We start from the raw sequence: 22,019 nt of genomic DNA, 5'->3' as shown, positions 1-22,019 counted from the left end.
GAGAAAGCAATACAGATAGCTAAAATAAAAGGAAGCCGCCTCAATTTATTTGTCCTGTGTGAACAAGAAGCATTATGCTGTACAGGCAGGCAAAAACACAGTTTCTTGAAAAGCACTTGCTTACAGTAATTGTATCTGGAATGACCCGAAGAGTAAATGACTGGAAATAAAAGGGAAGTCACCACATAGGCAATATTAAGCTACTCCAAGAACACAAAAAGCACTTTGGGAACTCCCAAAAAACAATAATTAGAGTTTTTCCTTCTGTTTCTCAAGCCAGCATTAAATTCTACGGAACTGTACCTTTGACAGGTCTTCGTAAGAACTAGCTTATTGGTGGTGGGCTGGGGACTGTGCTATGCAGTGATGATCAGCAACAGCACAAACTCTGAAAGGTGGACATCTGTCAAATCATAGCATCATAGGATGCTTTGGGTTGGAAGGGACCTTAAAGATCATCTAGCCCAACCCCCCTGCCATGGGCAGGGGCATCTTTTACTAGATCAGGTTACTCAAAGCTCCGTCCAACCTGACTTTGAACACTTCCAGGGATGGGGCATCCACAACTTCTCTGGGAAACCTGTTCCAGTGCCTCACCACCCTCACAGTGAAGCATTTCTTCCTTCTATCTAATCTAAATCTACCCTCTTTCAGTTTAAAGCTATTGCCCCTTGTCCTATCACTACGTGCCCTTGTAAAAAGTCTCTCTCCAGCTTTCTTGCAGGCCCCTTTTAAATCCTTAATGCTAAGCATTTTCTGAACCAGACAAAGGTTATTTCTAATCTAGCCTATCCCAAACACATGGCAAAACATGCCAATCTGAAAAAAGGGAGGAAAGCACCATTTCTGCTGAGCCACTCTTCCCCAACTGCACACAGTCAATTCTGCCACTCACCAGACCACGGTACTATTCATTGTGAAAGACAGGAAAAGAGCCTACTGAGAAAAAAACGGTCTACTTCATCAAATCATTTACAGCTTCCAGAGCTTACAGAGACACTGGAAATCCTACAGGTTGTATTTTATTTCAGGAGCCAAAGAAATAATAAATGCTCATTTAAAAATGGACTTTGCAGATATATAAAATGCTACCTAGCCAAGAAAACTTTACTCTCCTTTTAATCAAAGCAAAGCAATCCATTGAATGATTATTTCTTCCAAGAGTAAAGCCAGTTTGGCACATTTACTTTAGGCAGATGTGAGTTGTGGCAAGAAGAAAAATAAGAAAAAAGCATGCACTGCCAGGTGATAGCATGCAGTTTTCAAAGGCACCTGGAGATAAAAGATCACCTACCACAACATCCAGCTCCTAATGGAAAGACTCAGGAATACCTTGGTACCAAAGGAGTACAGTGACTACGAAAGACCAACAGTAGGTCATTGCAGATGCTCAGACTGCTGCCTAAAGCCAAACAGCAGCATACAGTCCTCATCCCATGAAACACAACAAAAAGAGAAAAGCAAAACAGAACATCCTGTGCCCAGGGCAATGGGGGCAATCATATGCACTCAAATTATTTGCCCGCGTCAGCATCACAGCAAACTGCTGCAAAAGAAGGCCTATCACAACCAAAACCAACATTATTCAATACTCAGCTGGAGAAGAAACTTGGCCATCAGGTGTATGCAAGCACAAGAAGGCAGTTACTAAATCAAAATACATTTAAAATCCAACATGTTATAAAATAATGATTTTATTTGGACAACAGGTAGTGCAAACATACTCCTTTCTCCAACAACTCCATCAGGCTGTTTTTACAGACATTCTCTCTTTAACATAAAAATAACATATAAGCACAGGACCACGCTCACAAGCATAGTCCACATAACAATCCATCACTAAGGCCTGCCCTCATCATGAATGAGAGCACTATGGCCAGATACTAAAAAAAAAAAAGCCCAAGTGCTTCTGAGTTGCTGATACTCACACAAAGAGTAAAAGAAATGATGTGAACATTCATTACAGACATCCATCTGTAGCAAAGACAATGTCAATAATCTTTTCCTCTCCACAGGGACTATATTACACATTGATATAGTTACATCAGGCTCTTTTTATCTTTTTCTTGACTCATGGAAGATTTGAGTACAGAAATTCACCAACGTAGCATCTTCAATCATACCCTCAGAGTGAGAGGTGAAGAGAAGGGCACAGCCGATGTTAGTTCAATCAGCGGTTCTCTCAACTCCAACTTTCAGAATTAAAGGACTTTACACATGTGAGCAGAAAAAGAGCAGGAACTGTAACTTATACTGTTATGTTAGCAAAAAGGACAGATGTTTGAGAAGCTACATTATACGCACACGAATAAGCTTTGCCCCTGCCACTGTGGAGCTACAAAAACTTGCATGTAGACATCTGTACTAACCGCAAGAGAACAATTATCCAAAACCCTCCCTTAGCTACATAACTATAATCCCACAGCTTGCTGCACTATATCTAACAAAGTAAGAGATAGCATGCTGTTTGCTAAAGGCAACATGAACAATTCCACCAGTTACCAAGAAAAAAAAAAAGTCTTTCACACCAGCTATTTTCCCAATAGAAATATATTACATTGTGAGAATAGTCCAGCAATGCAGCATATATGCCATAGGCTCAGACAACCACCTAATATAGAAACCTAAAGAGTCAGATGAGAGAGATGCTCAAAGTATGCTCTTTCCTGTAGTTTAACTTCTTTCACATTTACAATTTAAATTCAGTTTCTGTTCGCCTCGAGACAATTGCTTTCATTAAAATGATTAGTAGAGACACCATCCCTGACCACACTCAATACTGTACCACCACATGTGCTATTACTGAAATGCCAGGTAGACCTTCTGGAAGGTCAACACGTCACAGGTGAATAATAAGGCACGTCCACCCACTATAATAACAAGTAAATACATTTTCAGTGCACAAGCAATTTCTCTTTGGTGCTGCATATCCTATTCCATGAAGAGGGTTGAGAATGATCTAACCCAACAAGATAAATGAAAACAAATGAAAGAAAATGTGACATCAGTCCTAGTTCTTCACAGTGGGACAGAATTGCGACATCTTATACAGTGCATCAGCACAACACCCTTACAGGTACATTACAGTTTTTAGTTCTCACCACCCACTCCTACTCTACACATTCATGATGGATGTAGTGATGATGAGATCAGCATAACAAAATGCATGAGGACAATACAAACATAAGATATGGCTAAGGGACAGGGCAAAATTATCAATATTCAGGGCAACAAGTTGGGGTCATACTTCTTTTTGGTCTTAGCAGCATGTCAGACAGATGCTTACCAGCAAAACTGAAGCCATTGGCATGTTCAATTTGTCAGAAAGCTACTTCACATGGGAACCATGAAAGACATGTTAAGCAAACAACTGTTCGTTTAGTAGCACCGTCAGCCAAAACCAGCACGCTAAGTAACACCTTGCAGCCATTAGTCAATCCATTGAGAGTTACATTGATTTTGAAACGGGGTGGAGGCATACACACCCTACAAAGCATCCTGGAAATGACATATAACTATGAACTGGGAGTGTTCAGGACATATGGTGAAAAGAAGTATCAGTCACAACAGCTTGTTTACAGCAATAGAAAAAGCAAAAGCATCTGCTGTGACAGTCCCATAGCAGCAAAGAACCACACGGGTATTTACACGGGAGCTCAGCAATAAGAGGGAGAACAGACATGTTATATATGATAATTAATGATACTCCGTACTTGATCTATCAGCACTGCTGATAGGAAAACACATTTCGAAACACTAAAAAAATAGTTGTTTGGAAAAACGTAGTTGTGGTTTACCTATCAAAAGATACATTTGCTCATGGCAACACACCACACCACCTGGTCACAACTGATATGTGCAAAGAGGCTATTGCGTTTGATGGGCAATGCTTATGAATGAGCCAGCTTATGACAGGTCTTTGACTTCTGCCAATATCTATCTGTAAGGATGAGCCTTCCGTCTGTAGATTCTTTCACTGGGAGTGTCCCTATTCCATGCATAAACGGTTAGACTATGCCTCCAAAAATCAGGCTTTTTGAAAGGCCAGCTTGCACAGCCTAAGATAACTGTAAACTCAGGGTATTCTAAGGGGCAGTCTGGGGAATTTTTATTTCATCAATTACCATAACCACCACATGGGAAATAAATTATTCTGTTCCAGACCAATGAGGCCAGTTCCAGAACCAGTGAAGCCAAAAGTACCATAGACTAAAATTGGACCAGCTCGCGGTATTAGTCTACATACAGTAAGGGATCAGTGTCTAAAAAGGCACTAATTAGCATAACTCTGCATGCAGCATTGCAGCATTTAGTAATTTGTCCTTCCCAGTGTTATGTCGCAAAACACTTTACAAACATTAAACAATTTAGCCTCAAACACCCATTGTGACATATGCACCATCAACTGTATTTTACAAATGGGGAGACTGTGACATGAAGAGATTAATAACTTAGCCTAAGGTTGCACAAGGAGACTGTGGCAGAACCAAGAATAAATAAATCCCGGTCCTGTGCTTTGAGCACAAAGCCATCCTTTCACCTTCCCCCTTAGCTGAGGGAAAGTTCAAATTAACATGTGCATTTGGTCCACTCTCTGCAAAGAGGCCTGAAACAGCTTGTGGCTGCTTGGCAAACTTTGTGATAAAAGAGCGGCATTCTGCATACCACAAAAATGCTCCACTGGACTTTGCATTGCAGTGGTTCAGCATGTGACACTCCACAGTTATTTTTTAGCCTTTCCCTTCTTCTCTCTCTAGCACAGAAGTCCTTTAGCTGCATGTTTTTAATCCTGTCACTGTTCCTAGGTACCCTTTCTCAACACTATCTTTTACGTCCCTTGGTTTAGCGGAGTTTGCCAGTGCCATCCATTTTATTTCTCAGAAACTTCTTGCCACACCTGAACCACGCTGAGGTTTCCTCAAACCAGAGCCACAATCTGCAGAACTATCTTTCCAGAGAATTCAGAATTCTCACCTTGCTCTTTTAAGCCACACATTATTTGTTCCTTGTAATTTAATACCTACAAAATACGGACTTTTAAAGTTTAATTTATGGATATTATTGACACTTGGTATTTGTGAGGCAAAGAAACATTCTTGCTTGCTAATCACCTTTTTAATGACCAAGTCAGCTGACACAGCAGTTATTTCTTCATTTTCCAGATTCTTTGTTGTTTCATTTATGAACAGGAGGGTGATTAGTCACACAGCACTAAGCAGCTCAGTAGTTACCGAGATATTTATATCCTTTTGGGACAACCTGAAAAAGGATACACTGACATCTCCAGCTAACTCTAAACTCATAGTAATTTAGACTGTATTTACACTACAGCCATGTACCTGGGCATATGCTTATGGAACACTGATGGCAGCTGCACCTTTTGAAGAAAAACTTAGTATCTTGTAGCTCCTGTTGGGACAGAATTTCTTATCTCTGTGAATTTGATACTGTAGAGGAACTCAGTCAAGATTTTTCAGACAGACAACTTCAGGTACTTCAGGACTTGGGGTGACTAGCCTAAGACATCCTACAAAGACCCAGTTTTCAGAACCTGGGTATCTCACACTTTCTGAATTGACATCACTTTAAAATGTCTGACCCAGACATGGACATACCTAAAACTACTTATTTCAGAGAACAAATGCTAAGAATTGGCTGGCTATAGCAATAAGTATAGACACTGTCAAAACAGCCTCTCTGAGCATCTCCATCAGATAAAAATAACTATTCTTCTTTTATTTACATCTGCTATGCAACAAAATCAACCAAAAATGCATGTCACATTTCTTTCTTGTTTAACGATTTCTACATCCTATTATTTCATCCTTACCTCACTAAATAATTTATTATTACAAATATGCAGCCTTTCAACACACACATTTATTTTACCTCAGGGTAAGTCAAAGTTTGCTGTGATTATTTATTATAACCAATTTTTTTCACTGAGAGGGAAAATAACATGGGAGCTAAGTAAATTTGTGGGTTGAGTCACCCATACACTTTGTGAATCATGTGAGAACCAGCTCTAAGTGAGTCACCACTGTAACTGAATCAGGCTGCAAAATTTCAGCTCAACCTAAACAGTCATTTATTATTCTCCAATGGCTGGATTCAAACCCTTAGCAAGTATCAGATCATTTGTTGACGCACAAATAAAACACAGCTCTTGGAAACATCTGCAAGGGCATTCAGAAAGGATATCATCATTCAGCAGCAGGAGCTGCACTAGGTTGAACACAGCTCTGCTGCAGTCCAAATTGCCTAAGGGCCCACATCTCATTCAGGAGATTCAACACCTCTGTACATCATGGCTGCAGGGCTGGGACTCCGGTTGAGCAACACCTTCGCAGACAATTGTGAAATGCCAAGAGAGGCATATTTACGAGGGCTGACCCATACTTATGACACATACTGCCTATTAAACTGGGCCAAGACAACAGAAAACGACTGTCAGCACGTTTCAAATATCCCAAAACTCTGCCAGAGTAACAGTCTGAAGGTGAGGCAGGGTTGCCATGGTTCAAAAGCAGCATGACAGTATGGTGGTTGTAGCTAAGGCATCCCCCATAATGAAATTGTTAGTACCTTCCACAGTTTCCTTTCCCTACTTTGAACGCAGCTGGAGATGTTTAACCTTTATAAAGAAAGTAAGCACAGAGGGGCACACGCTGCTTCCGTGTATACTGGGGTATATCCAAAACCAACTCCTCGCAAGTCGTGGCACGTTAGATTCATTTTGGTAAGGCTAGAAATGGACTTTTGCCCACCCTGTTTGCTTGCTTTCTCCTGTTTAGAAAGGAACCATATATACAGAGTGGGATTAAAGTAAATGAGCACCAGGTGGAGAAACAAAGTTGCCTGGGCACAAATGCAAAGTTTATAGCCTGAACAGAATTTCTTGGGGTTCCCATCTGTTCGACGTTTCACCTCAGGTAAAATGCTTTACTCTGCATGTGTTTTAACAGAAAAAAAAAAAAAGCTTTTTGTATTTTCCCCTGTTACCCACCACGGTAGAGACAAGACTGTGAACACCTTTTTGTTTCTCTCCAAGATCTCTTGTGCACTGCTTTGCAAAGTGCAAAGGGGTAAAAAGAAGCAATGAAAGCGGATCTTATTTAAATACTAGTATTGAAACTACTTGCTACCAATAGTGTAAAACTGGCTCATAAAGACAGCAATAAATGTGAGCATTAGAGGTGAGGTTTTCCCAAGGTACCAAAGTGAAGAAAGCTAATGGATATTTAGCACCTCAATCCCTGCAGCATTTCTGAAAGCACAACTTGCCTGTGGTTTGCTGTGAGGGTTGAAGTGAATTTTTTTAATGATTTCGACCAAACAGAAGTCTGTCTTCATCTTGTTTCTCTGTAGTTTTTCAATATATTAAGTATGATTATGACAAAGCAAAAAATTTAGGAGACATTTATGAAAACACCTAACAATATGGTTCAAGACACAGTGGAAGAGCAAGTGCATAAATTTACTAATCCCTTCTTCTCTATGTGAAGTTCTGCCACAAACATAGTTTATATGCAAGCTAATTTTGGTGCACTAGAGATACACAGCATCTTGTTCTAAGTAGTTTTGCCTGAGCACAGATTAAGGCCTATAACAGCAAAAATAACTATTCTTATAAAAATGTTGCTTTGTTTTAACAGCATGTTAGAAACTGTGAGGCAGATGGTGCATCTGTTTCAGCAAGGTTGATTCAGCAAATGCATCAGGCTGTTGAACCAGTTTACCAAGCTGCTCATTAATTCGCATATTTAGAAAATACATTAACATGGATATTAGAGCATTTTTTTGTCTTTAATATCCCACTCAAACTGATGGGAATTTAGACATTGATTTCAGTGGGAGCAGAAGAAGGCCCTAAGGTGATTTCAGATTAACAACCTGTTTACTCTTGTATGGCTCTGCTTGTTTGACTGAGATCACTAAAACCCATGTTTTCCATAGTGTGGAAATAAAGGCCCTAAATCCTAAACCAAGTACAATTCAGTGTTATCTTCACCAGCTCCTACAAAACACTGTTGATTTATGCTAGCTGTGAAGCTGATCCCTGTTTAAATACAAAGTGTGACTTATCGTTTGGAGAACTGCATACAGCCTGTATTGTTAAAATCAGCTGATTTTCCAGAGCGATGTTTTCCATATTCCTTTGGTATATCTCCAGTGAAAGTCAAGCAGACTTTTTCAATTTTTACTCCTCTCAATTCTTTTCCATTCATCTGATGAAATTCTTCTCCCCAAAAAGTTCTTCAGCACTGACAGCATTTCTTCTTCATACTCTCCAAAACAGCAATGTGAGTCATGTTGTCATTTTTCATTAAGGCCAAATGTAACCTTTAAACTTTTGGGAAATAGCAATACGATTTCTAAGTACAAACTCATGCTTTATTTGAATTGACATTAGTTGAAAAACATATATCCTGGCTGACACTTACAGCCTAGACTCACCAAACTAATTTATCTGTATTAATATAAGGACAAACATGGCAATAACTTCCATCAGGGTCAGCTCCACTGTTACCACAGAACACTGAATTCAGTGATGATGCAGAGCTGCCCTAACCAGAAAAAGAAAAAAGAGTGCAACTGAAGTGTGCCCCCCAAATTTCCTTATAATCCAGGAGGAGCGACCATACTTACATTACAGTGGGTGCAAAACACCTCACCTGTATGACAGTCCCCGTCTGTGCCCTGTGGCAGAACTGCCTTTTACTTTGCACTTTACTGCAAATGCCTTAGAGACAAGTGTCTCGTTTGAGCCTTTCCACAGATCACATTCTTCAACCATTACTAGTGATGTTTTCTTATCCAGCTTCCTATTGGGACAGCCCTCAATAGAGTTATTAGCCACCAAATCCCAGGTCTTACTTCAATTCTTATCCTTCCCGATTTACCAGTTCTGGCTGACAGCTTTTTATAGGCTCCCTGAAGGGACTATATCATCTGACAGAGAACAATATTTATGACTGCAATTCTTTTCCTCCTTTTTGCTTATAGGTCCCACCTTTGTTATCAACGCAAATAACAGCAAAGCCTCAGAAACAGAACTGTATCAGAAAATTAGCAAAGGGCCTTTGCTCCTAGTATGCTAAATTAAGCTGCTTAACATGTTCCTCTATAATCACCAATTTTTGCAAAGATAACACGTGCCATTTAACAGCCTGGATTAATCTTGTCTACATTACCACCCTACACATCCTTCCCACCAACGTTCCAAAATCCTTGGAGTCTATCCACACCTCTCCTGTTGTCTATCAGAGCATCAAGAGGCTGGTTCTTGCCACTAGATATCTGATGATGCCAGTCCCTGTCACTCTACCTGTTTGATTTTCAATGCAAATGCATTCACACTTTCTCTCTCCTGGTCCTCCTGCTGTGGGAAAGCTCCTCATAAACATTTGGGAATATATCTTTAAATACTTCTTCAAAATCCTTGTTTAAAAACATCTTCCTTCATTATGATGACCACAAACGCCTTCACAAGTGTCCGACCATTTCTGTACTATGACAGCTCTGTGTCCTGCACGACTGAGCCCAACTTCGTGATTCCAGAGCATCCCTTTTTGTAGAAAGCCTCTCAAAACTGGGTCCCGAGATTTTTGACAAAATGTAAATGTTTTTTTTATTATAGGTCATTACACAGACTTCCACATCGTAGCTGAAAACCAACTTGCTTCATAGTCTCCACATTAAAGGAAATCTGAAAACCTGTGAACCATATAATAAGCTGTAATTAAACACAATATTAGTGATAGTAATATCTAACTGTAAGGTGGATACCATATGCAATCCGATAGCTGACTGTAGAATAGAAAGCACATAAGAAGAGATTTTAAAAATTCAGACACATTTGTTTTGCAACTCTCTTGCAATTTACATGCCTTTTTTAAAACCTAAACGCAAATTACCAATCCAGGTTTAAAATTATGACTAAAAATGAAATCATATTCCAGCTCTCCATCCAGTAGAGATTCCTCCATTTTACATAAGCCTTTGTTTTTTACATGTTGTTGGAACCAATTAAAATCCAAACTTAATTTAAAACAGTTTTAAATAGTTCATAGGTAAAATAACAATTTCTGTAAATGAGACTGGTGTGTGAGAGCAGTATTAACTTATTCATGTCTGCAAAATGTGACAGCAGGGTGAGCAGAAACAGGGTAAAAATAAGAGCCCACAACTGCAGCTATAAGGCTGGAGACAGTTCTGAGAGTTTGTCTGCATGGCAATAGGAAAAAAAGGAGCACAAAACAGAAGAATTCCTAAATGGGGGTACTCTTCACACATAGTGATGAAATACTGTTTGTAAAAGCAAAATAAATTAAAAAGCCTAGCCTCAAATTTAAATGTACTTTTCTTAATATTGCCTCAGCTGACAAGAAAAGGTTACGGAATAGAAATCTTGTCTCAGTAAGAACTTACACAGGAAGTCAAACTACTATGAGTTTGGCCATAATACTGATAAAACTCAGTACTTTTTGGCTATCAAAAACATTCCCATTATGCTGGCTGACAATCACAGAAATGTGATGTTGTCCATGACTAGAAACTGTCACTTACTGTAACATTTAAAAGCACAGAAAAGAAGTCATTGTCTTCTAAACTTCTCACTCTATGAATGCAAGTATTTCCTTTCATTTATTTTCAAACTCAATAGATAACATTTTTTTTGTGTTCCTCAGTTTCTGCAATGATATCAAATTTGTCTCCCCAGATTCTTTCAGGCTGCTAGCATAAACCCTATGCCAGCCAATTCTCTTCATCACACCTCCCCTGCCATTCAAACTTCTCCCTACATCTTCCTGAATTTACAGTCCTAACTCTTATATTTGGTATTGGTTTTGAACTCGCCCTTCCTCTTTCTCATATTACTTTGCTTTCCCTTTGTTAGCTTCTTTTGAAGCTCATCTCATCACCATTCATCACAATTTTTCAGTACTGTACTTTCCTTAGAACTATCAAACTCGCTTTTCCTTCATTTCTCTGACTCATTCACTGTGTATCACATGCTAAACTGATTCCTCTCTTATTACTAGCCCTAATTATGGGATGCCTCCACTATTCCTTCTATATATTACATTCTCACCAAACACCAGCTCCTGAGTCACTGGCAAAGGATTTAGGGAGCAGACGGAGTGAGTGACTGCCTCCCCTCCATGCATGGGTCATCAGTCTCACAGGAACAGTAGGTTTTGCTGACCTCTTTGTGTGTTATTGTAGTACGTGCTCTCCTAAGTGCACCCACTGGTACCTAGGAATATTTTGTCCTCAGAGTGCTACTGCTGCGCACTTTCCTCAACTGCCAGTGACCTCCTTAAGTCACCTCACTACAAAGTGAAAATACACCATCCAAAGTGGAACAGTGTAACTCGCAATAAGTAACTAAACCTTATAACTGCATCTCACACTTCAACAGGGATCTTCTCTATGAGTACACGTCACAGCAAATTATTTAAATTTGACTTGACACTACTTTGTAGTTATTCACAATCAGATGAAATTTCAGCTATTTCTCAGCTGATCACTTGCTATTTTGGCCAGTCCCTGTAGATTAACTATTATTAATCTCCATCATGATTGCTCCCCTTTGTTTTTGTCTTCTGCCATGCAATATACAGCCACATGATAATAATTCTTTCTTCATGAGTTTCTCTTCTCCAACAGCCTCACCAGTACATTCTCTTGTCCCAGGGACTTTAGTTTGGACAGCAGACACAGGTCATCCCTACAAAATATAGGGCAGTTGATATCTGCCCTTGTTTCTCAAGTTCATGACAGACTCCTCTGACAAGCAATGAGGAATTTCATCTTATTATATAAAATACTACATGCAAGAGAACCCAAGAAGAGGACAAACAACTCCCTGAGGAAGTTATGGATTACAATCCATAAATAGATGGATCATTAACTGGTCAATCGTTTCATTGTTCTCATGACAGAGAGAATGAGACATGCTGACTGCAAAGCTGGGTAACAAAACTGAAAAAAAAGAACACCCAACTCACTGGCAGAAATAAAAAACTCTTTTGCAGAGTCACTAACTCAAAATGGAATAATTAAAACTCCTGCTTCAGAAGTTACCACTTTGAAGTGGAACTGCAGATCTCTATTTGCATATTAGGAACGCTTGTGTCGATTTCCATGCTCCATCTGGGCAAGAGATTGCAGATGAAGATGACAAGGCTCTGAATTAGGACAAATCAAATGAATGCGGACTCATGAAATCCTGTAGAGATAATTACGAGTCTCTCAAGATGATGTAATTAGTGTACTAGCATGGTTTCCTCCTTTAGTAGTAAATATATTTTAACAATATGTAGTGTCTTTATGTCTGCTATTTAATGTTAGCCCTGCTAAAAGTCCTTTGCACCCTCCTGTTTGGTGTGTCAGCATCATTCACAGAATCATAGAATCATTGAATGCTTTGGGTTGGAAGGGACCTTTAGAGATCATCTAGCCCAACCCCCCTGCAGTGAGCAGGGACAGCTTTAACCAGATCAGGTTGCTCAGAGCCCCATCCAACCTGACCTTGAATGTTGCCAGGGATGGGGCCTCCACTACCTCTCTGGGCAACTTCTTCCAGTGCTTCACCACAGTCATTGTAAAAAATTTTCATGATATCTAGTCTAAATCTATCCTCTTTTAGTTTAAAACCATTACCCCTTGTCCTATTGCAACAGGCCTTGCTAAAAAGTCTGTCCCATCTTTCTTATAGGCCCCCTTTAAGTACTGAAAGACTGCCATAAGGTCTTCCTGGGGCCTTCTCTTCTCCAGGCTGAATAACCCCAACTCTCTCAGCTTTTCTTCACAGGGGAGGTGTTCCATCCCTCGGATCATTTTTGTGGCCCTCCTCTGGACCCGCTCCAACAGGTCCATGTCCTTCTTGTGCTGAGGGCCTCAGAGCTGGACGCAGTGCTCCAGGTGGGGTCTCACCAGAGCAGAGTAGAGAGGCAGAATCACCTCCCTCGACCTGCTGGCCATGCTTCTTTTGATGCAGCCCAGGATATGGTTGGCCTTCTGGGCTGCCCCTATTATAAGCCCATATTTTGTGGCAGACAACTAGATGCACAAAAAGACTAAATTGTAGTGAAGGTGTAAATTGTAGCACTTAAGATTTAGAGATCCTGCTACCTAATGCAATCCCCTCCCTAAATTAGAGAATTAGACTTTTTATAAAAGCTAAGTGTCAAAAACCAGGAATGACAAAAACCAGCTATTTAAGCAAAGATTGTCGAAGTGCCAGGGAGTCCTGTTCCTCTAATGGCAATGGGTGCCTCCACCACAAACCCTTTCCTTGAGTTAGTTGCTTAAGCCAGGCAAATCCTTCTTCATAAACAATGATGAGAGAAATCCACATACTATCAGATTTAATATCTCAGTGGTTAAAACAGTCATCAGTAAGGTGAGTGACCCGTTTCCAAATCTCTGCTCATCCCATATTAGTTGTCCTAGCCCATCGGCTATTGGGTATTCAGGGGTAAGACATCTCGATCTCTCCTGTTTGAAGTTGTTCCACTTTGTATAACTAATTAAAAGATAATTGGAGCAAGTACTTGAACCTGACTCTCCCACATCCCAGGTTATTGCCCAACCATTCAGCTGTGGATTCAGTCTCTCATTTTGTTTCTGTAAGGTTTTTAAATCATGCAAGCACTTTTGAAAATCCTATTCTCTATATTTTACACACAAATGTTCACAGAGCTGAAAGTCATTCGTTTCAGAATTGCCACTACAGATATCTCCCATTCTTCTCATATATAGTACCAGCTCTCTTGCTTAATGGTGAAAGCTAGGTGGTTTTGCTTGTTTGTTGGAGAGGGAGGGTGTTCTTTTTCAAACCCTTTGTCACAACACAACCCATTTGTGCAAGCACAAAACCAACTTCTTCTGTGGTTCTTAGTTTCAATTCCTTGCTTGGAGAAGGCAACAAGAAGCCTCAAACAGTACTCAGATAGCAGAATAAAGGGATATTGGTCTTTCACAATGATTGATGATCATTCTTTGGATGCTAAAAATATGGCATGGGCTTCAGAAAGCACATGATGTGATGAACGGCTCTCTGCCCTAAAGAGCTCACAATGTAAATGATGGACCTGGCACACGAGCAAAGACACAATATAAACCACACATCAGGACAAACACAGATTACACATCCAGGATAATGAAGCACAAGTGAAAGCTTGTAAGGTATTTCAAAATAAGGACAGCCTGGTATAACAGGCATTTGTTCAAGGACTATAAGGGCATCGTGAGCTGATAAGAGAAAGAGAGCAGACTAGGGAAGAAGTAGTTCAAGAACTAGTACACACGACAAAGTATTTCAAGGATGGCTGTTCAACTGGTCTACACAAGCAATAAATGTTTACATTTATTTTACAGTTATCCCAGTATAAAACTTACAGCTTACATGTCCTATATGAGAGTTTAACAAAATAAAACAAAACAAAAGAAAACTCACCAAAAAAATCCACAAGAAAAGCAAAAAAGAACCCCACTCATCCCAGAGCTAGAATGCACGGAACACTGATATAACTATTTTAGTTCTGTCACTGGCAAAACCTTCCACATAAGCAAAGCTTTAGTTTCAAAATGTGAAGTAACTACAGCCTGAGAAGAGACGAGGGAAAATTTTAGAAATGTTGGGTGAACAGTGGCTTAGGAAAAATGAGGAGTCCAGCAACAGTATTGTGAAATGTTAAATGCAACAACATTACACAGCAAGCAGGGGAAGATCTGATTCAAAAAACCCAAAATTTTAGCTGTGCTGTGCAAAAACCACACTGGCTCAATTCACGGTTTCCAGAAATGTTTTTGTGCTACAGCATTCTGTTAGTCGTCAGCTTACAGGAGTTCTTCCCCATAGCAGAGGCTTGTGGTGACATAATACAGGCACAAACCAACCCCCAGAACAAAAGGTTAAAGTCTTTTCCAATATTTAATTTCTGTAGAGATTTAAACATTTAAATATGTCATTACAAAACAAAATGACTCAGTATAGATGTAATTCAGATGTACCAAAATGCATTAGTCATTCAGGAAAACAGGCACTGAGGATTTACTAAAAATACTTCACAGAAAAAAATAACAACATATATTTACTTTACTGAATGGTTGTTGTGGAAAACACATAAAACCAAATCCTGCATAAATCACCTTAATTTGCCTACCCTGAAACTAGGACTGCTAGTCCTAGTCCTAAAGCAGCATGGCTAACTCACATCTAGTTTCCAGCCCTTGTTTTGAACAGCAGTGCAAGAGGAAGCAATGTGTGATGTGATCACAAGGTAAACATAGCAGGGAACTAACTAACCAGCAGCACGAGGAGCTCCCTTCCAGGTGGGAGTCTCACTAGGGGCAGAGTTAACTTGCATCGGCTTCCTACTCATCTAGAGATGAGATGGTGTTCCTTAGGGAACACCAGCAACAGTGAGCCCTGCCGTCAGGACACGAAACCGGACACAAAGCAGTTAATATGTCAGTTGGATTGCAGGGAGTGTAAAGAAATCCCAGAGATGTCACCAACAGAAGCTGCTCACAAATGGTAATAACACAGCACAGGTCACGAGTGCAGCCTTTCTGGTACTTTGGCAACCTCAGCCTCCGTGGAAGTGCTGAGGGTACATTCTGCCATCCAGAGCTTGGACTGCTCAGGTGCCCAGTGCTCCTCCCTGGGGCAGGGAACTGGGGAGGTGTGTTCCGATCAAGTCACTGCTATACTCAGTGAAGAGCTGGAAAGAGAGTTCAGCGGGCTTCACTGCATCAGGGGTGCTGCACAGATGACCAGAAGGATCTTTGAAGAAATTTCTCCAAGACACAAGCTTAAGCCCCATTGGGGTAAGAATTACCACGTCTGCTGGAAATACAATACAGTGGAGAGGAAACAGTCTAGGAGGTTCCTGGGGTGTGTGGAAGATAACCTCCTGACATGGCTGGTGAGTGAGCCAACTAGGGAAGGTGCCCTGCTGGACCTGTTGTTTGCAAACAGAAAAGGACTTGTGGGTGATGTGATGATTGGAGGCCTTCTTGGGCATAGTGATCACAAAATGATAGAGTTTTTGATTCTCAGAGAAGTAAGGAGGGGGGTCAGCAGAACTGCTACCTTGGACTTTTGGAGGGCAGACTTTGGCCTGTTTAGGAGGCTGGTTGACGGAGTCCCTTGGCAGGCAGTCCTCAAGGGCAAAGGAGTCCAGTCAGGCTGGACATTCTTCAAGAAGAAAATCTTAAAGGCGCAGGAGCTGGCCATCTCCATGTGCCAAAAGATGAGCTGGCGGGGAAGGAGACCAGCCTGGCTGAACAGAGAGTTTTGGCTGGAACTCAGGAAAAAAAAAGGAGTTTATAACCTTTGGAAGAAGGGGCAGGCAACTTAGGAGGACTACAAGGATGTCATGAGGTTATGCAGGGAGAAAATTAGAAGGGCCAAAGCCCAGCTAGAACTCAATCTGGCTGCTGCTGTAAAAGACAATAAAAAATGTTTCTATAAATACATTAGCAACAAAAGGAGGGCTAAGCAGAATCTCCATCCTTTATTGGATGTGGGGGGAAACATAGTCACCAAGGATGAGGAAAAGGATGAGGTACTTAATGTCTTCTTTGCCTCAGTCTTTAATAGTCAGACCAGTTGTTCTGTGGGTACCCAGCCCCCTGAGTTGGAAGACATGGACACAGAGCAGAATGAAGCCCCCATCATCCAAGGGGAAATGGTGAGTGACCTGCTACACCACTTAGACATACACAAGTCTATGGGGCTGGATGGGATCCACCCAAGGGTACTGAAGGAGCTGGCAGAAGTGCTCACCAAGCCACTTTCAATCATTTATCAGCAGTCCTGGCTAACCGGGGAGGTCCCAGTTGACTGGAGGTTAGCAAATGTGACACCCATCTACAAGAAGGGCCGGAAAGAGAATCTGGGGAACTACAGGCCTGTCAAGCTGACCACAGTGCCAGGGAAGGTCATGGAGCAGATCATCCTGAGCGCCACCACGCAGCACATACAGGACAACCAGGTGATCAGGCCCAGGCAGCATGGGTTCATAAAAGGCCGGTTCTGCTTGACTGATCTGATCTCCTTCTATGACCCGCTTAGTGGATAAGGGAAAAGCTGTGGGTGTTGTCTACCGAGACTTTAGTAAAGCCTTTGACACTATTTCCCACAGCATTCTCCTGGAGAAACTGGCTCCTCATGGCTTGGATGGGTGTACTCTTCACTGGGTAAAAAACTGGCTGGATGGCCAAGCTCAAAGAGTTGTGGTGAATGGAGTTAAATCCAGTTGGCAGCCAGTCACAAGTGGTGTCCCCAGGGCTCAGTATTGGAGCCAGTTCTGTTTAATATCTTTATCAATGATCTGGATAAGTGGATCAAGTGCACCCTCAGTAAGTTTGCAGACGACACCAAGTTGGGCAGGAGTGTTGATCTGCTTGAGGGTAGGAAGGCTCTACAGAGGAATCTGGACAGGCTGGGTCAATGGGCCAAGGCCAGTTGTATGAGGTTCAACAACGCTGAGTGCCAGGTCCTGCACTTCGGTCACAACAACCCCATGCAACACCACAGGCTTGGGGAAGAGTGGCTGGAAAGCTGCCTGGCCAAAAAGGACCTGGGGGTATTGGTTGACAGCCAGCTGAATATGAGCTGGCAGTGTGCCCAGGTGGCCAAGAAGGCCAACAGCATCCTGGCTTGTATCAGAAACAGTGTGGCCAGCAGGACTAGGGAAGTGATCGTCCCCCTGTACTTGGCACTTTTGAGGCCACACCTGGAATACTGTGTTCAGTTTTGGGCCCCTCAATACAAGAAAGACATTGAGGTGCTGGAGCGCATCCAAAGAAGGGCAACAAGACTGGTGAAGGGTCTGGAGCACAAGTCTTATGAGGAGTGGCTGAAGGAACTGGTGTTGTTTAGCCTGGAGAAAAGGAGGCTGAGGGAGACCTTATCACTCTCTACAGCTACCTGAAAGGAGGTTGTAGCGAGGTGGGTGTTGGTCTCTTCTCCCAAGTAGCTAGCAATAGGATGAGAGGAAATGGCCTCAAGTTGCACCAGGGAAGGTTTAGATTAGATATTAGAAAAAAATCTCTTCACCAAAAGGGTTGTTAAGCACTGGAACAGGCTGCCCGGGGAAATGGTTGAGTCACCATCCCTGGAGGTGTTTAAAAGATGTGTAGATGTCGTGCTTCCGGACATGGTTTAGTGGTGCATTTGGCAGTGTTTATTTTACGGTTGGACTCAATGATCTTAAAGGTCTTTTCCAACCTAAAGATTCTATGATTGTAAGGAGAAAGGTATGACAGAAGGATGAGGAAGAGGACACAAACTTGCAGAGGGTGTAAGCTAGAAGCCTGTGACTTCGGGTAACAGGAATAAAGCTCTGTTTCCTCCTCCAGCTGTGCCTAGCTAACAGTTTCAGGAACAGCAGGGCGTGTTTGGGGAGAAAATTCTGACTGGGTATCTCAAGTCTTTGGATTAGTATCAGTAATAAAGAAAGCATTGGTGTTAGCGGCTGATGATGCTCCCATGTGTGAAACAGAAGAATCCATCCCTATTATCCAAGTGAGTCTGTTGCTTGCCCCAAACCTAGATCACTGATGTTGCAGAGGAATTACCATCCAGCCTTCCAAATTCTACCTCTTGCTGCTAACCCTTGTGGGACAGAAATAACACAGCCAAGGGAAACCTTGAGCAGCTCAAATGGAACAGAGAGCTCAGAGCAAACATGAGAGGGCAGAAATCCCAGTGGTGCTTCTTCAATCCTTCTAGTCAATGGAGAGGCCTGGCTAGCAGCTGTAACCAGCAGACTGATGCCTGGTTGTACAGCTGCTGTTACCAGCAAGACTTTGGTTTCTTTGATTACAATGCCTCATTCAATGAAGAGGAACTGCTATGAAGATATAGAAGCCACCTGACAAAACCACCTCTGTGAAGAGACTTGCTGTTCTAGTGAGGATGGCTTTAAACTAAATTCACTGAGGAATAGGTACTTGGCCCAGAGGTAAGGGAAGGGAGGAGAAAGTATGTGTGAGAAAAGGCCACAAGGGCAAGTTACACATTTCTACTTGGAGGGAGGGCATGCAGAGGCTTACCTCAGCTGTCTGGATATTAATGCACAGAGCTTGGTCAACAAACAAGAAGAACTGGAAGTCTATGCACAGTCAGAGAGTTCTGATGTGATCAGGATCACAAAGACTAAATGGGATAACATTCATGACTGGAACAGTGTCATGGAGGCTGTTCAAGAACAAGCAATGAAGAAGAAGGGCAGTTGTACTTTCTCACAAAGCACCTCCTCATCTATGCAAAGGTCCAGTGTGAAACCAGAGACATATCTGACAGGAATCTTCTGGTCAAAAGCAAAGGCAAAGGCAACACTGGCTGCGCAGCAGTGGGGGCCTGTTACACACCACCTGCCCAAGGGGACAAAGTGGATAAGGCTGTCTACAAACAACTACCAAAAGCAACCCAATTACCAGCCTTGGTCCTCATTAGGGATTTCAGCCATGTGGGCACCATGGCATTGTGCAAGCAATCCAGCATATTTCTAGACTACATTGGCGATAACTTTTTAATGCAAATGCTAGAGAGACCAAACAAAGGTAATACGCTCTGTGACCTCTGTGCACACACAAGGAAGACCAAGCAGCAAATGTGGTCACAGATAGTAGCTTGGGAACAGTGACCACAAACTGATTGCATTCAGGATCGAGAAGAAGACTGGGAAGCAGAAGAATTAGGACTCAGGATTTTATGCAAGTGGACTTTGGGTTATTCAGGAGATGGCTCAGCAGAATCTCACGGGAAGTTGATGAAAAAGTGCCTAGGATAGCTGGTAATTTTTTATAGAAAACTTACTGAGAGCTCAGAACAAATAATCCTGTTGTACAAGAAGGCTGGAAATTTCAGTAGGAGACCCACTTGATCAAGCAAGAAGCTTCTTAATGAACTGTAATGCAAAAAGACAGCATATAGCAAACAAGAACAGGCAACAAAAAAAGAGTACAAAAGCACTACTTTGGCACTTAGGAACAAAACTGGGAAAAGCGCATTTAGAATTAAAACAGGTGAGGGATATAAAGAGCAGCAAGAGGAAATTGTGTAAGTTCAGAGGAAATATGGGGATGTTACTGAATGGGGGAGACAACCTAGTGGTTGTGCAAATGGAAAAGACTGAAGTACTCAATACATTTTTGCCTCAATCTTCACAGGCAAAGATTAATCCTAGATTTCCAGGTGTACCAGTATGGACTGGGAAGGAGCAGGTAAGAGATGACAAGTTAGGAACAAGTTAGAGTAGCTGGATGCATTCAAGTCTCTAAGGACAGGCAAGATTGTGCTGAAAGTGCTGAAAGAGTTGGCTGATGTGACTCCAAGAGTCCTGCCTGTCATCTCCAAAAAAAAACCATGATCATTGGGGCAGGCCCCTAACAGCTGGAAAAAGGTTAGCACTATGTCTGTCTTTAAAAAAGGCATGAGAAAAAGAACTCGGGCAACTACAGGCCAGTTAGCCTCACCACAGCCCGTGGAAAGATTACATACCACATCCTTTTGGAATCCACCTCCAAACATGCAGACAACAAAAAGGTAATCAGCAACAAATCAACATGGACTTCCAAAGGGCAGTTCATGCCTGATGAAACTGATTGCCTTATGTGATGAACTGACCTGAAATGCAGATGTGGAGAGAGTGGTGAATGTAATCAAATGGTCTGGTAGGTAGATAGAAAATTACTGGGACAGCTGGCCTCAGAGGGTAACACTCACAGTAAACATTAGTTTGATATCCAATTGGTAGCCAGTACCAAGCACGGTATTATAGTGGTGAGCACTAGGGCTGAAAATGTTCAATATCCTCACCAACGACCTGGATGATGAAACACAATGCAGTATCAGCAATCTTTTAGACAATACTAACCTAGTGGTGTCTGACACATCAAGCAGTAGAGCTTCAATCAAGAAGGACTTTGAGGAAATTGGTAGGGTTAGGTTAATGGTTGGACTGGATGATCTTAAAGGTCTTTTCCAACCTAAACGATTCTATGATTCTATGAAATTCAAGACTGGAAATGTCCAGTTCAGCAAGAAAAGTTCAGCAGCTTTTCTAGGGGCAGGGTAACCCCATGCATCAGTGCATGCTAGGAACTGACTGGTTTTGTAGCAGCTCTGCTGAAAAGGACAGGGAGATTATGGTAGATGCCAAGCAAAATGTGAGGAAACCTTCTCACTGCTAATAAGGCAAACTGGATACTGGCTACATTAGGAGTAGCGTGGCCAGCAGGACAAAGGAAGTTACTGTCCCCCTATATGAAGCATTGATTAGGCAACAGCTGAAATACTGCATCCAGTATCAGACTCCCCAGTTCAAGAGGTACGTGGAGAAACTGGAGTCTGGGGAGGGGCCATGGGCTCATGACTGACAGAAGTTGAAGCATCTGGGTTTTTTTAGTCTGATAAGTAGGAGGCTGAGAGAGGCAAAAACTACTTGAAGAAGAGTTACAAAAACAGTGGAGCCAAGTTTTCCTCAAGTAATGAAAGACATGTAAAATCATGATTTTTTTTCTGACAGTGCTATCAACTTAGTGCTTTGTTTTTTAAAAAATAAGACATGCTTTGTTGTCTCTTACTCAGTACCTTCTGTAATAAGCAGCCCATAGTCACAACTTAGTTAACTATATATATATAATTCCAGTTGGACCACCTTTCTAGTTTATAACACTGTTGATGGAAATATAAAAGGCATTTTTATGTTCACCGATTCAGGAATCTCAAGGACTGATCTTAAAACTTTCAGATTCTGATCTACTAGAATAAGTAAAAAACCCACATTGTATGGTACCTAACCATCCAGGAAAACATCCCATTTGCTGTGGTTGAGATCAGAGCAGGTACTTAAGTTGGAATTTCATCAAATTTATAAGAAGGGGTCCCAGCAGATACTCGACCAGAGGTGTAGTTCACCTCCTTCCATCAATATAACAAGCAAGATTTGTTATTTAGAACAAGTTATTAAGTTTTTCTTGGGCATTAAGGG

At 41.6% G+C, this 22,019-nt stretch overlaps 1 protein-coding gene across 2 annotated transcripts in view; it reads right to left on the bottom strand.

Moving 5' to 3' along the window:
- NSMCE2 (NSE2 SUMO ligase component of SMC5/6 complex) overlaps positions 1-22,019 on the bottom strand; it is a 134,534-nt gene that overhangs the window by 71,117 nt on the left and 41,398 nt on the right. The window lies entirely within an intron of this gene.

Source organism: Pelecanus crispus, chromosome 2, assembly GCF_030463565.1.
Source record: "Pelecanus crispus isolate bPelCri1 chromosome 2, bPelCri1.pri, whole genome shotgun sequence".
Lineage (NCBI taxonomy): Eukaryota > Metazoa > Chordata > Aves > Pelecaniformes > Pelecanidae > Pelecanus > Pelecanus crispus.
Note: the sequence above shows the minus strand (reverse complement) of the source record. Positions and strands in the feature narration are given on the sequence as shown.